General features: G+C 37.5%; 2 pseudogenes; both read right to left on the reverse strand.

Annotated features, from left to right (window-relative positions):
• The window catches only part of LOC100666277 (UDP-glucuronosyltransferase 2B4-like), a 167227-nt pseudogene extending 154167 nt beyond the window's left edge, over positions 1-13060 (reverse strand).
• Positions 2263-8751, reverse strand: LOC135231448 (UDP-glucuronosyltransferase 2B18-like; annotated as a pseudogene).
• Positions 13061-18229: the final 5169 nt, after the last annotated feature.

An 18229-nucleotide genomic window follows, 5' to 3' on the forward strand; every position in this document is an offset into this window, starting at 1 on the left:
TTTTAATGAGATAGAAAAAGAAATTATAAACTTCATGTGGAAGGGAAAGTGGCCCCAGATAAGTAAAGCATTATTGAAAAAGAAGAACAAAGTGGGAGGCCTCACAATACCTGATTTTAGAACCTATTATACTGCCACAGTAGTCAAAACAGCTTGGTATTGGTACAACAACAGATACATAGACCAATGGAACAAAATTGAGAATTCAGACATAAATCCATCCACCTATGAGCAGCTGATATTTGACAAAGGCCCAAAGTCTGTTAAATGGGGAAAAGACAGTCTTCTAACAAATGTTGTTGGCATAACTAGATATCTATCTGTAAAAAAATGAAACAAGACCCATACCTCACACTATGCGCAGAAACTAACTCAAAAAGGATCAAAGGCCTAATTATAAAATCTAAAACTATAAAGATCATGGAAGAAAAAAATAGGGATGATGCTAGGAGCCCTGATACGTGGCATAAACATTATACAAACCATTACTAACAATGCACAAATACCAGAAGAGAAACTAAATAACCAGGAGCATCTAAATAAAAAAAAAAAATATATCAAACACATATGCTTATCCAAAGACTTCATCAAGAGAGTAAAAAGATTACCTACAGAGTGGGAAAAAGTTTTTAGCTATGACATTTCCAATCAGCGATTGAGCTCTAAATTCTAAATGGTACTTCAAAAACTCAGCAACAAAAGACAAATAACCCAATTAAAAAATGGGCAAAGGATATGAACAGGCGCTTCACTACAGATGACATTCAGGTAGCTAACAAATGCATGAAGAAATGCTCACGATCATTACCCATTAGAGAAATGCAAGTCAAAACTACAATGAGATTCCATTTCACTCCAACAAGGCTGGCATTAATCCAAAAAAAAAAAAAATTACACAAAATAATAAATGTTGGAGAGGTTGTGGAGAGACTGGAACACTTATACACTGCTGGTGGGAATGTCAAATGGTACAACCACTTCGGAAATCTATTAGGTGCATAGAAATAGGACTGCCATAGGAACCAGCAATCCCACTCCTTGGAATATATCTTAGAGAAATAAGAGCATTTTCATGAACAGATATATGCACACCCATGTTCATTGCAGCACTGTTTACAATAACAAAAAGATGAAAGTCACCAAGATGCCCATCAATGGGTGAATGGATAAATTAGTTATGGTATGTTCACACGATGGAATACTATGCATCGATAAAGAACAGCAATGAATCTGTGAAACATTTCATAACATGGAGGAATCTGGAAGGCATTATGCTGAGTGAAATTAGTCAATTATGGAAAAATATTTGAAAGAGAAGAAAATATTCTTTGATGGTTACTAGAGTGGGGAGGGAGGGAGAGGAGTATTCACTAATTAGATAGTAGACAAGAACTATGTTATGTATAGGAAAAGACAACACACAATACAGGACAGGTCAGCACAACTGGACTAAACCGAAAGCAAAGAAGTTTCCTGAATAAACCGAATGATTTGAAAGCCAGCATAGCAGGGGCAGGGGTTTGGGGACCATGGTGTCAGGGGACATCTAGGACAATTTGCAAAATAAAATCTCTTAAGAAAACTTTCTTCATCCCACTTTGGAGAGTGGCGGCTAGGGTCTTAAAAGCTAGCAAGCGGCAATTTAATAAGTATCAGTTGGTCTCAACCCACACGGAGCAAAGGAGAATGAAGAACACCAAAGACACAAGTTATTATGATTCCAAAGGACAGAATTGGCCACATAAGTCAGAGAGTGTATCAGCCTGAGACCAGAAGAACAAAATGGTGCCCAGTTACAGCCTATGACTGCTATGACAGGGAAGACAACAGAGAATCCCTGAGGGAGCAGGAGAGCAGTGGGATGCAGACCCCAAATTCTCCTAAAAAAGACCAGACTTCATGTCTGACTGAGACTAGAAGGACCTCAGAGGTCATGGTCCCCAGTCCTTCTGTTAGCCCAAGACACGAACCATTCCAAAAGCCAACTATTCAGACAGGGATCGTACCGGAGCATTGGATAGAAAATGATACTGGTGAGAAGTGAACTTCTTGGATCAAGTAGACTCATGAGACTATGTGGCAGCTCCTGTCTGGAGTGGGGAATGAGAAGGCAGAGGGGGACAGGAACTGGCTGAATGGGCACAGAAATACAGGGTGGAGAAAAGGAGTGTGCTGTCTCGTTACGGGGAGAGCAACTAGGAGTATATGTCAAGGTGTATATAAATTTTTGTATGACAGACTGACTTGATTTGCAAACTCACTTAAAATTACAAAAAAAAAAAAACCTCAAAAACAAACAAAACTTATTATAAGCACTCATGACGGGTGATAGATGACAGTCTTCAAAGCTTTGGGCAAATCTGTATTTGTCATTGTGTCCATGTCCAGACTCACTGCTGCCCCCTTGGCCTTCACGTGAACAATGTTGTCAGGTTGATCGGCAAACAAGGGAATGCCCACCATAGGGATCCCGTGGTAGATAGCCTCACAGATGCCATTGGTCCCACCATGAGTTATAAAAGCTTTGGTCTTTGGATGACCTAGGAATGTGAGAAATTTGGCAAAACTGTTCATTATAATTCTTAGGAATAAAATGAGAAATGGGAAATATAAGGAACTCAATGAGACAGTGATTTCTAAGAAACAGAGTATCTTGCCCATACAACTATATTTAAATTGGTTTTAGATTTCTGAGCAGGAAGCAAATAGGTGTACCGGAGTACTGATTGAGGGCTTCATGGGAGAAATGCTGTGCATGGAGACTTGAAAAATGAATAGAAGATTGCCAGCTGGAGGAATTGAAGGAGAATATTCTGGATAAAAGTAAAAACATGAGCAAAAGAAGGGGGACACATCACAGCATATTCTTAGAGAAATTGTGAGAAAAAGATTGAGTCTGATATGTAGGGTGTGCAAAGCAGGAAGAAGTGTGATGATGGTTCTGCTAGACTCAAAAGAAGGGAAGGTGATCCTTTATCATGAAACATTTCATCAGTTCATGATAAAGATTTAGGATATTTTCCTATAGAAAATGGAGAGTCACTGGCTCTAAGGGATTGTCTGTTATTGTTCGTCTGCATTTGAACTATTCCTGAAGCAGTGGAAAGGATAGGTATGAGGTGGGAGTACTAGGGAAAAGAGCAACGCTCATGGAGGCTATTATAAAATTCCAAAAAAGAGGTGATTACCTCCGAAATAACAGACATCTTGCTTCTGGCTTTAAGGATTATGATTGTGTATAATAAAATGCCAGTTATTATATTTCACCTGTTTTTTTCACTAGAAATTATGCTTCATATTTGAGTTTTTCAATAATAAATGCTGAAAAATTGATTTTCTATTAAACTATTATCCCTCTGATTGGCTGTTACTCATATTTCCAGTAATTGTTCTCTAATCTTACCAAGGAGGTCATTCTGGGGGATCCACATATAGAGTCGAGTATTGGGTACTAGGATGTGATTTCTTGCCATCAAATCAACACAACACCAATTAAGATGAAGAAAATCCTTTATTCCATGAATAGAACTGCAAAATTATGTTGTTGCTATTGTTAGATGTCGTCCAGTCAGTTCCAACTAGTAGCGAACCTATGCACAACAGACAAAACACTGCCTAGTCCTGAGCCATCCTCACAAATTTTGTTATGCTCGAGTGCATTGTTGCAGCCATTGTGTCAGTCCACCTCATTGAGGGTCTTTCTCTTTTTCACTCATTCTCTACTTTACCAAGCACGTCCGTTTCCAGGGATTGACCCCTACTGATAACCTGTCCAAAGTATGTGAGACATAGTCTCGTCATCCTTGCTTCAAAGGAGCATCCTGGTTTTACTCCTTCCAAGCAGATTTGTTGGTTGTTCTTTTGGCAGATCATGATATATTCAATATTCTTTGCCAACACTGCAATTCAAAGACATCAATTCTTCTTCCCTCTTCTTTATTCATTGTCCAGCTTTCACATGCATATGAAGCGACTGAAAACACCATGCCTTTGGTCAGGTGAACCTTAGTCTTCGAGATGACAACTTTGATTTTCAACACTTTAAAAAGATCTTTTGCTGCAGATTTGCCCAATGCAATCCTCTTGTTTTTTTTTTTTTCTTTTTTTTTTTTATTGTGCGTTAGGTGAAAGTTTACAGCTCAAGTTAATTTCTCGTACAAAAATGTATACACATGATGTTATGTAACACCAGTTGCAATCCCTGTAATGTGATGGCACAATCCCCCTTTCCACACTGGATTCCCAGTGCCTGTCCAACCAGCTCTTGTCCCTTCCTGCCTTCTCATCCTGCCTCCAGACAGGAGCCATCCATTTGGTCTCATACATCTGTTTGAACTAAGAAGTACACTGTTCGCCAACATCATTTTATGTTTTATAGTCCAGTCTAATCTTTGTCTGAAGAGTGGACTTTGCGAATGGTTTTAGTTCTGGGTTAACAGTGTCTTGGGACCACGGCTTCGAGGGTTCCTCCAGTCTTAGACCATTAAGTCATCTGTTTACATGAATTTGTGTTCTGCTCCACACTTTTTTCCTGCTCCTTCAGGGACCCTCTGTTGTGTTCCCTGTCAGGGCTGTCCTTGGTGGTAGTGGGGCACCATCTAGTTCTTCTGGTCTCTGGCTGATGAAGCCTCTGTTTTATGTGGCCCTTTTGTCTGTTGGGCTAATATTTTCCTTGTGTCTTTGGTGTTCTTCATTCTTTTTTGCTCCAGGTGGGTTGGAAGCAATTGATGCATCTTAGATGGCTGCACAGTTGATTCGAAGACCCCAGGTGCCGCTCACCAAAGTAGGATGTAGGACGTTTTCTTTATGAACTATCTCAAGCCAGTTGAGCTAGATGTCCCCTGAGTCGATGGTCCCCAGCCTTCAACCCAGTAATTCTGTCCTCCAGGGAGTTTGTATGTGTCCATGAAGCTTCTATGACCTTGACTTGGTCAAGTTGTGCTGACTCCCCTGGTATTGTGTACTGTCTTACCCTTCAACAAAGTTACCACTCATCTATTGTCTAGTTAGTGTTTTTCCCTCCCCATTCCTTCCCTCCCTCTTACCCATCAAAGATTGATTCTTTTTGTTTGTAAACCTATCCATGAATTTTTATAATAGTGGTCTGAAATAGTATTTATCCTCTTGTGATAGGCTTATTTCACTAAGCATAATGTTCTCAAGTTTCATAAATGTTTTGAGACTTTTGGCAGATTTATCATTGTTCTTTATTGTTGCATAGCATTTCATTGTGTGTATGTATCATAGTTTGTTTATCCATTAATTTGTTGATGGGCATATAGGTGGTAATGCTGTAAGGAACATGGGAGTGCATATGTCTGTTCATGTGTCTGCTCTTATTTCTGTAGGATATATTCGTAGTAGGAAGGCTGTTGGGTGGTATGGTATTTATATTTCCAGCTTTTTAAGGAAGCAGCATGTCATTTGCCAAAATGGTTTTACCATTTTCCATTCCCACCAGCAGTGCATAAGAGTTCAAATTTGTTGGATTATAGTTTTTCATAGTTCTCTTTATGATCCCTTTTACTTCAGTTGGGTCTGTGGTAATATCCCACATTTCATTTCTTATTTGGGCTTTTTCTTTCTCTCTTGCTTTTCTTTTGTCAGTTTGGCCAATGGTTTGTTGATTTTGTTGATCCTTTCAATGAATCAGTTTTTGGTTTTGTTGGTTCTTTGTATTGTTTTTCAGTTCTCTAGATCAATTATCTCTGCTGTGATCTTTATTATTTCCTTTCGTCTGGTGGCTGTGGGCTTCTGCTGTTTTCTTTCTATTCGAGTTCTAGAGCTAATGTTTCTATTTTTCCCTTTCTTCTTTTTTCATGTGTGCATCTACTCCTCTAAATTGACCTCTGAGCCCTGCCTTTGCTATGTTCCTTAGGTTTTGCTGTGATCTATTTTCATTCTCATTTAGATCTTGGAATTTTCTGACTCTAACTTTGATTTCTTCTGTTACACAGTGGTTTTTCAGCAAGATTTGATTTAGTTTCCTTGTGTGTGATTGTTTTTTCCTGGCTCTCCCTGTTATTTGTTTCTACTTTTACAGTGTTGTGATATGAGAAGCTGAATTGCATTATCTCAATGTTTTGGATTTGTCCAGGGTTGCTTTGTGGCCTAAGTTATGGTCAATTCTGGAGAACATTCCATGTGCATTGGCAAAGAATGTGCAATTTGCTGAGGTTGGGTGGAATGTTCTATATGTGTCAAGCTGATTGATTATGGCCTTTAGATCTTCTGTGCCTTTGTTGAGTTTCTTTTTAGATGTTCTGTCTTTTACCGAGAGTGGCAGGTTGAAGATTCCTACTATTATTGTGGAACTGTCAGTTTCTCTTTTTACTGTGTTAGAGTTTGTTTTATGTAGTTTGGAGCCCTGTCGTTGGGTGTGTAGATATTTATTTTTGTTATATCCTTATGGTGGATTGTCTCTTTCATCATTATATGAAGTCCTTTCTTGTCTTTTATGGTGGCTTTTCTTTTAAAGACTATTTTATCTGAGATTAACGTTCCCAGTCCTGCTCTATTTTGGTTGCTGTCTGCTTTATATATATATATATGAGGAAACCCTGATGATGTAGTGGTTAAGTGCTAAGGCTGCTAACCAAAGAGTCAGCGCTTCGAATCTGCCAGGTGCTCCTTGGAAACTCTATGGGGCAGTTCTAGTCTGTTCTATGGGGTCTCTATGAGTTGGAATCGACTAGACGGCACTGGGTTTGGTTTTTAGGGATGTACTTATGTATTTTTTTTAATCTTTTGATTTTTAATAAGTTTATGTCTATTTTTCTAAGGCATGTCTCTTGTAGATGTCATGTTCCTGGGTCATTTTTTTTTCCAGACATTCTTTCATTCTCCATCTCTTTATAGGCATATATAACCTGTATATATTCAGTGTGATTATTGATAGGTGTGAGTTTATCACTATCATTTTGTAGTGCTTCTTTTGTGGTGCTGATGTTTTCTTTGTTTCCCTTACTATCTTCAGTTGAATTCCTTTTGTTTCTGGATTTCTCTTTTATTTCTTTGGTATTTGTAGATTTTGTGTTTAATGAGACTGTATGACACTGAAGTAGCTGGCTGATGAGTGCAGCATGGACCCGGGGAGTTTGTGTGACAGTGGCTGTCTAGCCAAGCAGTCCTGTTAAGGAGGGATGGGGCAGTGCACATGGCTAGGTGGGAAGGAGAAAGGAAGGAAGGAAGGGAGAGAGAGAGAGAAGAAACAGCAAATTAAAAAAAATGGCACTGTGAGAGCCAGGTGGTGGGCTTTGCACAGAACCAAAGAGGCTGGACTGGTGGCTCTCTACCTGAATAGTGTGGTACAGCCCTTCAAGAAGGAGCAAGGACTGGACACAGGGCTGGCTGGCCAGGAGAAAGGGAAGGAAGGAATGCAGAGTGAGAAAACAAACAAAAATGTCCAAACAAAAACAGCAACCAAAAAAAAAAAAATGGTGCTGAATTTACTTGCCTGTGAGTGCAGGGTGAACCTAGGTGGCAGTGCACTGCTGTTTCTCTGGCTGAGTGGTGGTTGCCCGTAGGAAAGCAGTCGAGGCCAAGTAGAGGGAAGAAGTGTGGAGATGGAAGTTCATATCTGTGGTTACCAGGTGCTCTGTCTCTGGGTGGGAACTTAGTGAATTTGCCTTCCCTGTGTTCCTTAGTGGCTGTAGTCCAAGATGGCAGATGAGTACCAAGTTAGTTGGCAGGAAACCTCCACTCCATAGTTCTCCTCATTTGCCTTCTTTATCAGTTTCTTATTCCATTCGGTGCTTGGTCAAGTTCTTTATCCCGTCTTTGATGTTTAGGGTTCCAGGCTTGAAGTTTGTATCTCTTTGCCTAATTTTTTCAGGTTTTTGCCTCAAAGGGATGGCATGGTGCTTCCATTTAGAGTGCCATGTTCCTGAGACTTCGTTCTTTTGTGAATTTTTTTTTTTTTTACTTTCCTACCTGACCTAGTGTTTTAATCACCAAATTAAAATTCTACTACTTTCAGATAATGCCTGCAGTCAATATTGTGCCTTCAGGAATCCTGCAAGTAAGGGGAGCAAATGACAGGACAGGATCCAATGATTCCTGTACCTGGCTGCAACGTCATAATACCAAAACTTCACACTGCAACTATTATATATGTGTATTTCTCATCACAATGTTACTGCTAACATAGTTATCAGTTAAAAAGACCTTGTATTATTTTCACGTCTAACACCAGAATTTTTGTTGTCAAACTTAAATTTGCGATCAATTGGAGCTATCATAATAGTTTACCTTCCTGCAGAGAATTTCATAATCAGTCCCTTTACACAGTTGAACAGACTAGTGAAGTAGTTGCTCACCATGAAGATACTTTATCTACATTTTGTGGAATCTGGGCAAAGTCGGATGCAAACACATGGACCCTTTCTTCTGTGATGTTACTGATCATTGACCCAAGAGAAAACACCAAACGCCATATTTTCCAGAGCTCTGGACAAACTCTTCTATTTCCTGTGAAGAAAGAAGTTTCTTCATCATGAAACAGCAACAAAATATTGAACAGTATTTATTGATTTGGTGACAAACAAGAGAAAAAGTCAAGTAGTGACAACCAAAACAAAACCTGTTGCCATAGCGTTGATTCTGACTCATGACAATCCTATGTGTTACAGGGTAGAACTGATTACCATATGATTTTTTAGCTATAATCTTTATGGAAGCATCTATTAACCTTTCTTCTGAGTTCCATTGGTAGGCCGGATCTGTCAATATTTTGTTTTGTAGGTTTGCGCCACACAGGGATCTTCAAGTATTGATAGAGAGAAATTATTAGAAGAGTGGCTGCTTTTTAACAAAAATAATCAGTCAGTTCCTTTGGAAGGAGATGAGTGTTAGGAGATCTGTGGCCTCTGTTATGTATATTTGTGTAAATGTGTATAAGTGTTATGTGTGCTGGAAGCAAGAAATGAAATTAGGCTATTACACAGTAGTGAAAGGGACACTCAATTCTTCAATTACAGTTATTACTAATATAAATCCTTGGAAGGAAGTACCACAGCAAGATCTCAACTCAGCTTAATTCTGTATAGTTATATTTCTCCTGGAGTTCCAGAAAAACATGTTGCTGTCGAGTCAATTCTGACTCATAACAACCCTATAGTCAAATGAGTACAGTGCTCAGGTGCTAACCAAAAGATTGAAAGTTGAAGTCCACCTAGAGATGCAAGAAAAGAAAGGCACAGAGGTCTATTTCTGAAAGATCAGTCAATGAAAACTCTACAGAGCACAGCTCTATTCTGATCACACGGGGTCATTCAGAGTTGGAATCGATACGACAGCACATGTTTGGTTATAGTTCTACTAAATCACATGTATTCATTCCAGCAGGTTTTCTGGAGAGTCCTTTCAGTTGGGAGTTATTGGAATTTTACATCCTGACAATGAACACTAAGGAAAACTTAGTTCTATTGGGGCTTATTGTATATCACCTTTATGTCTCACTTTAAACTTTCTCATAGTTTCCCAAATATCCCCCTATTTGCTCCCTAATGTGCAGAGGTTAAGAATTGCTAACATTCAAAATATTTTTGAGTTTGAAATGTCTGTGAAATAGTCATGCTCACTTACAATCAATGAATATACGTTTGTAGTTACCTATTGAAATGCCCGTATTGTTTCTGCAATTTAAATAACAATTAGTATAAATACATTATTTTAACTATTATGCTACAATTCATTCTTCCTTTCCTCACCTTCCTAAGACTGTCATTTTCCTTTAATATGAATGGGAAAATTTTTTACAAATACAGTTAAATTGCATAAAATATTCATTAATCTTACTGAAGGCTTCGGATCCTACAAAGATATTATATATAGCTTAAATACTTTGCACTCAGAATAATATTAAGTTTTAATCCTTGAATAGAATCTCAATTTTATGTGGTTGCCAATAAGATAGTAGACAAAATGGATCTCAATAGACTATAAAGTAGCACAGTAAAGAATGCTTACTTTTTAGTTATCTCTTAAAGGTGTATTACTAACTTAAAATAGATTCTTGCTTTCCTTCATAAGGTATATTTACTGTATGCTGACAGAATTTTTTTGTAATTTCAAATTAAGGGAAATTTCAGATACAATTGATAGAAATTATTTGATCTTTACTATGTATGCAGAATTTATTTCCCTTGTTACGTGGAATCCCAGGACACATAATTGTGTTCACGAGGAATTGTACACAGAGGAAGAGGCAGTTGTTTGGACAGAACAAAGGGCTACTGCATGGTTTCAGTCAGGAAAGGTGTGCATCAGGGTTGTATCCTTTCATTCTACCTATTCAGTCTGTACACTGAGCAAATAATCCGAGAAGCTGGACTATATGAAGAAGAACTGGGCATCAGGATTGGAGGAAGACTCATTAACAACCTGTGTTATGCAGATAACACAACATTGCTTGCTGAAAGTGAAGAGAACTTGAGACACTTACTGAGGAAGATCAAAGACCACAGCCTACAGTATGGATTACACCTCAACATAAAGAAAACAAAAATCGTCACAACTGGACCAATGAGCAACATCATGATAAATGGAGAAAAGATTGAATTTATCAAGCATTTCGTTTTACTTGGAATCACAGTCAACACCCATGGAACCAGCAGTCAAGAAATCAAAAGACACTTTGATTGCATTGGGCAAATCTGCTGCAAAGCCCCTCTTTAAAGTTTTGAAAGCAAAAACATCACCTTGAAGACTAAAGTGCGCCTGATCCAAATCATGGTATTTTCAGGGGTATCATGTGAAAGCTTGACAATGAATAAGGAAGAACGAGAAGAATTGACATCTTTGAATTGTGATGTTGGTGAAGAATATTAAATATATCATGGACTGTCAAAAGAATGAACAAGTCTGTCTTGGGAGAGGTACAACCAGAATGTTCACTAAAATCAAAGATGAAGAGACCACATCTTACATACTTTGGATATGTTGTCAGAGCGATGAGTCCTTGGAGAAGGACATCATGCTTGGTAAAGCATAGAGTCAGCTGAAAGGAGGAAGACCCTCAACAAGATGGATTGACACAGTGGCTACAACAAAGGTCTCAAACATAACAATAATTGTGAACATTGCGCAGGACTGGACAGTGTTTTCTGTTGTACGTAAGGTCATTATGAGTTGGAACCACCTGGATGGCACCTAATAACAACAATAAAGTTGTAAAGGTAGCAGCTGCAGAAATGCAGATAACTGGAATTTGAACTCCCCAGTCAATTAATCCTACCATAGACATGAAAACACAGTCCCCAGAAGTACTCAGTCTAGTCCCTTAACACTCGGTTTTCCAACTAAACTTTGAGGTTTTTGTGAGTATGGCTCAATTTCTTGTACCAACTACTACATTTGGTTCAAGTTAAGAGCTGAATAATATGTTATTATTAAACAAAACTATTTGCAATTGACAACTGAAAACATTCTCAAAAAGTATGGTAACAGAGAAAGGCACTCACTCCGAATTTAATACAGACTAACACCTCGCATGCCAACCCCCAACAACATGATAAGCCTGTAAGACGGATGATTTGTAAGCGCTTAGTGAAGAAATGTGTATTAGAAACCTCAAGCTTCACTACACAAAAGTTAGGTAGGATTTCATGATTTTGATTATGACTATTTGGTTAGCAGATTAATAAGTTATTGTAGACACAAACTATAAGTTTTTGCATCTGGGATAGAGCCAGTATATCCCTCAACTGAGAAGGAATCGTCAGAAGTTAATATGGAAACATATTTAACTAATAAATAAGAATATTGAGCTAAGGAGAAGTGGTTTTTTCAATGCTACATACATAGTTTGCACCCAGGTGGCGCAGTGCTTATGAGAGCCACTGCTAACCAAAAGGTCAGCTCAAAATCCAGCAGCTGCTCTTTGGAAATCCTATGGGGCGGTTCTACTCTGTCCTATGAATTGGAATCGACTGGATGGCAACTTGTTTTGGTTACATAAACAGTTATGCTCGAAGGAGTGTGCCACTCTTCAATCTACATGTCTATGACCATCCAGCCATTCACTGAGGTTTATAATGACATTTTTAAAAATAAAAAGTACAATAAAATAGATAGGTAATTAAAGAAATTCTAAGTGTCTTAATTTTTGAGTTTCTGACTTTCTGGAGTCTGTCTTGATGCACCACCAGCTTCTTCCAACTAATTCTAACAGAGGCCTCTCTATAATATTTGTGAGACTGACAGGTCATTTCATATTTTCATTTCTTCTTTCACTAACAAAAAAGAAATTCATCTCTCTTTTTATTTACACAAACTCACCTTCGAAGACACAGGAAAAGTTAGGAATTCATTATATCAACTAAAAACATGACTTACCTAGTACTTTACTGTAAAACTGATCCCACTTCTCATTAAATGTCTGGAACCAACAGTCAGAATAAAGCTCATGTATCATATTTTTTACCATATTTTTTACCCTCTCCAAGACTGTCATTGGATCATTTTGTTCTGATATAACCATAGGTACATAGGAAGCAGGGATTAAAAGTCCTCCACTATACTTTTCAGATGTGTAGCCAGATGTGAACAAGACACCATACAAAAAGGGTATTTTATGTAGTTCAGCCAGCAACTCACCACAAGGACCAATGACGTCTGCAAAAATGACATCAAACCTTGATTGTTGTAAATTCCTCATTAGTTTCTTGTTGAAAACTATGTCTTTACAGAGCCTTTGAATAAATAATATTCCCAAGAGATTTCTTGTGCTGCTGAAAAATATGTTCAAAATGTATTTTTGGCAGATTATATGTCCATTTCCTGATCCATTTTCATGAAATAAATTCAAAATCAACTTTAATAAGAGAAGTAGGATAAACTTCAAATTTAATAGCAGATTGTGTGTTAGGGACGCTAAGAATGGAAGCTGAATGTGTTAGAACAGTTACCTCACGGTCCCTCTGAATAAGTTCATCCAGTATTTTCTTTATATTGATCCAATATCTGTATTCTCTTGGCCACACAAGCACTCTTCCACAAGTTTCAAGCTAAAGTAACAACTTACTTGTATTAGCAGAACTGAAATCCATTTCATAGACATTCTGTTTAAATGAATTCTTTTTCAATTTCTGTTCCCTCTGACATTGCTCATGCATATGTCCCAGGAGAAATCAATCTCTTACAGGTCAAAATAAATATATTACGTGAATAGTCAGAGCATGCCTAGTGGAAAAAGCAAAGAATAGATGACCCTGTGTTATTATGAGTGTACTTAACGTCCATTTTATCACAAGTGCTATCACAATCACACAGCTAAGAGCTGATGACCTAACATTTGGGTGTCACCTTTGTTATATAGTAGATTTTAGAATAGTGTTAAGAACAGTGGCAAATGTGAAGCCTCTTGTGACTGCAGTCTCCTTGATACAAGAACTTAAGACGAAGTATATTCTTGTGTCAGTATACTTATGAATATCATGTTTCATAGCTTTTTGTGTCTGGTAAAATCTTTATTAACACATACCAAACAATTTATCAATTTGAAGTGTACCATTCAGTGACTGTTAGTATACACACAGAGTTGTGCAGCCACAACCATGATCATTTTAGAACATTTTAATCACTCCAAAAAGAAACTCTGTGTCCCTTACCCATTGCCCCTCAGTCTTCCCATTCTCCCTCTAACCCCAGTCCTAGAAAACTGCTAATCAACTTTTAGTATCTATAGTTTTCCTATTCAGGACATTTCATGTAAATGAAATCATACAATATGTGTGTTTTTTTTTATGACTAGCTTCTTTCACTTAGCATAATATTCAAGACTTATCTACGTTATATTAAATGTAGGACATTATCTATTATTATTGTTGAATAATATTCCACTGTATGGATATACCACTTTTGCTCATCCATTCATCAATTGATAGACACTTGGGTTGCTTCAACTTTTTGACTATTATACTATTTATGAATAACGCTGTTTATGAACATTCATTTGCAAAGTTTGTGTGGGCATGTGTTCATTTCTCTTGGAAACATTCATAGAGGTAGAATGCCTTGATAATATGATAACTCTGTGTTCAAACTTACACCAGACTGTTTTCCCAAATGGCATGTGTAAGTGTTCCAATCTATCCACATTATTTTTTTCTAATGCTAATTCTTTTTAATAATATTTATTTTTGCTGAAAATACAGACAGAAAAAAATATACACCCATTCAACAATTTCTACTTGTCATTCTTTCCGTTGTGTCATCATTTCACTATCTCTTCCCAAATCATTTCACCACCATCAACTTACATACTTCACATTCTTGACAACACTTTTTATTTTGTCTTGATTATAGTCAGCCAAGTGAGTATGAAGTCGTATCTCATTGTGCTTTTTACTTATATATATATATACATTTTTTAATAATTTTTATTGTGCTTTAACTGAAAGTTTACAAATCAAGTCAGTCTCTAACATACAAACTTATATACACCATACTACATACTCCCATTTACTCTCCCCCTAATGAATCAGCCTGCTCCCTCCTTCCAGTTTCTCCTTTCGTGACCGTTTTGCCAGTTTCTAACCCCCTCTACCCTCCCATATCCCCTCCAGACAGGAGATGCCAACATAGTCTCAAGTGTCCACCTGATGCAAATAGCTCACTCCTCATCAGGATCTCTTTCCAACCCACTGTCCAGTTCAATCCATGTCTGATGAGTTGGCTTGGGGACTGGTTCCTGTCCTGGGCCAAAAGAAGGTTTGGGATCTATGACTGCCAAGATTCTTCTAGTCTTAGACCATTAAGTCTGGTTCTTTAATGAGAATTTGGGGTCTGTATCCCACTGTTCTCCAGCTCCCTCAGGGGTTCTCTGTTGTGCTCCCTGTCAGGGCAGTCATCGGTTGTGGCTGGGCACCATCTAGTTCTTCTGCTCTCAGGATGATGTAGTCTCTAGTTCTTGCAGCCCTTTCTGTCTCCTGGGCTCATAATTACCTTGTGACCTTGGTGTTCTTCATTCTCCTTTGATCCAGGTGGATTGAGACTCATTGGTGCATCTTAGATGCCCAATTGTTAGCTTTTAAGACCTCAGAAACCACACTTCAAAGTGGGATGCAGAAAGTTTTCTTAATAGAATTGATTTTGCCAATTGACTTAGGTGTCCCCTTAAGTCATAGTCCCCAAACCCCCGCCCTTGCTCTGCTAACCTTTGAAGCATTCAGTTTATTCAGGAAACTTCTTTGCTTTTGGTCTAGTCCAGTTGTGCTGACCTTCCCTGTATTGAGTGTTGTCCTTCCCTTCACCTTAAGTAGTTCTTATCTACTATCTAATCAGTAAATAACCCTCTCCTACCCGCCTTCCCTCCCCACTCTCCTAACCACAAAAGAATGTGTTCTTCTCAGTTTAATCTATTTCTCAAGATCTTATAATAGTGGTCTTATACAATATTTGTCCTTTTGCAACTGACTAATTTCACACAGCATAAAGCCTCCCAGGTTCCTCTATTTTATAAAATGTTTTACAAATTCATCACTGTTCTTTATCGATGTGTAGTATTCCATTGTGTGAATATACCATAATTTATTTATCCATTCATCTGTTGATGGACACCTTGGTTGCTTCCAGCTTTTTGCTATTGTAAACAGTGCTGCAATAAACGTGGATGTGCATATATCTGTTCATGTAAAAGCTCTTATTTCTCTAGGATATATTCCAAGGAGTGGGATTTCTGGGTCCTACAGTAGTTCTATCTCTAGCGTTTTAACTAAATGCCAGATCGATTTCCAAAATGGTTGTACCATTTTAAGTGTTCCAATCTCTCCACAGCTTCTACAACATTTATTATTTTGTGTTTTTTGGATTAACGCCAGCCTTGTTGGAGTGAGATGGAATCTCATCGTAGTTCTAATTTGCATTTTTCTAATGGCTAATGATCGAGGGCATTTCCTCATGTATCTGTTAGCGGCCTGAATATCTTCTTTTGTGAAGTGCGTGTTCGTATCCTTTGCCCAATTTTTAATTGAACTCTTTGTCTTTTTGTGGTTGAGTTTTAGCAGAATCGTATAGATTTTAGAGATCAGGCATTGGTCAGAAAGGTCATAGCAGAAATTTTTTTCCCAGTCTGTAGGTGGTCTTTTTATCCTTTTGATGAAATCTTTAGATTTTGGCTCTTCTTTATGTATGTGTGCGTTTATCGATCTAAATTGACCTGTGAGCACTGCTTTTGCTGTGTCCCAGAGGTTTTGATAGGAAGTGTTTTCATTCTTGCTGCCTTCTATGAATTGCTTTATTCCCTCCTTAATGTCTTCTATAACCCAGTCTTATTTGAGCAGGGTATTGTTCAGTTTCCAGGTATTTGGTTTCTTTTCCCTGATTTTTCTGTTATTGATTTCTACTTTTATGGCCTTGTGGTCTGAGAAGATGCTTTGTAATATTTCGATGTTTTGGATTCTGCAAAGGTTTGTTTTATGACCTAATATGTGATGTATTGTAGAGAATGTTCCATGTGCACTAGAAAATAAAAGTATACTTTGCAGCTGTTGGGTGGAGTGTTCTGTATAAGTCTATGAGGTCAAGTTGGTTGATTGTAGCAATTAGATCTTCCGTGTCTCTATTGAGCTTCTTCCTGGAAGTCCTATCCTTCTCCAAAAGGGGTGTGTTGAAGTCTCCTACTATAATTGTGGAGGTGTCTATCTCACTTTTTAGTTCTGTTAGAGTTTGTTTTATGTATCTTGCAGCCATGTCATTGGGTGCATAAATATTTAATATGGTTATATCTTCCTAGTAAATTTTTCCTTTAATCATTATGTAGTGTCCTTCTTTATCCTTTGTGGTGGATTTAACTTTCAAGCCTATTTAGTCAGAAAATAATATTGCCACTCCTGCTCATTTTGATTGTTGTTTGCTTGATGTATTTTTTACATACTCTGAGTTTTAGTTTGTGTCTCTAAGTCTAAGGTGTGTCTCTTGTAAGCAGCATATAGATGGATTGCGTTTTTTTTTTTAACCAGTCTGAGGCTCTCTGTCTCTTTATTAGTGCATTTAGTGCATATACTTTCAGTGTAATTATAGATAAGTATGAGTTTTGTGGTGTCATTTTGATGCCTTTTTGTGTGTGTTGTTGACAATTTCATTTTTCCACATACTTTTTTGTGCTGAGACATTTTTCTTAGTAAATTGTGAGATCCTCATTTTCATAGTGTTTGACTTTATGTTAGTTGAGTCGTTACGTTTTTCTTGGCTTTTATCTTGAGTTATGGAGTTGTTATACCTTTTTGTGGTTACCTTATTTTTTACCCCTATTTTTCTAAGTAAAAACCTAACTTGTATCGTTCTGTATCGCCTTGTATCACTCTCCATCTGGCAGTTCAATGCCTCCTGTATTTAGTCCCTCTTTTTGATTATTGTGATCTTTTACCTATTGACTTCCACGATTCCCTGTTATGTGTATTATTTTATCTATTTATTTATTTTTTAATTAATCTTAATTTGTTTGTTTTTTTGATGTCCCTATTTGAGTTGATATCAGGACGTTCTGTTTTGTGACCTTGTGTTGTGCTGGTATCTGATATTATTGGTTTTCTGACCAAACAATATGCTTTAGTATTTCTTGTAGCTTTGGTTTGGTTTTTGCAAATTCTCTAAGCTTGTGTTTATCTGTAAATATCTTAATTTTGCCTTCATATTTCAGAGAGAGTTTTGCTGGATATATGATCCTTGGCTGGCAGTTTTTCTCTTTTAAAATTTTCTGTTTATCTTTGGTTTTGGCGAGTTTGATGATAATATGTCTTGGTGTTTTTCTTTTTGGATCAATCTTAAATGGGGTTCGATGAGCATCTTGGATAGATATCTTTTCATCTTTCATGATGTCAGGGAAGTTTTGTGTCAGGAGTTCTTCAACTATTTTCTCTGTGTTTTCTGTCCTCCCTCCCTGTTCTGGGACTCCAATCACCCGCAAGTTATCCTTCTTGATAGAGTCCCACATGATTCTTAGGGTTTCTTCATTTTTTTAAATTCTTTTATCTGATTTTTTTTCAGCTATGTTGGTGTTAATTCCCTGGTCCTCCAGATGTCCCAGTCTGCATTCTAATTGCTCGAGTCTGCTCCTCTGACTTCCTATTGCGTTGTCTAATTCTGTAATTTTATTGTTAATCTTTTGGATTTCTACATGCTGTCTCTCTATGGATTCTTGCAACTTATTAATTTTTCCACTATGTTCTTGAATAATCGTTTTGAGTTCTTCAACAGTTTTATCAGTGTGTTCCTTGGCTTTTTCTGC

Source organism: Loxodonta africana, chromosome 5 (genome assembly GCF_030014295.1).
Source record: "Loxodonta africana isolate mLoxAfr1 chromosome 5, mLoxAfr1.hap2, whole genome shotgun sequence".
Classification (NCBI taxonomy): domain Eukaryota; kingdom Metazoa; phylum Chordata; class Mammalia; order Proboscidea; family Elephantidae; genus Loxodonta; species Loxodonta africana.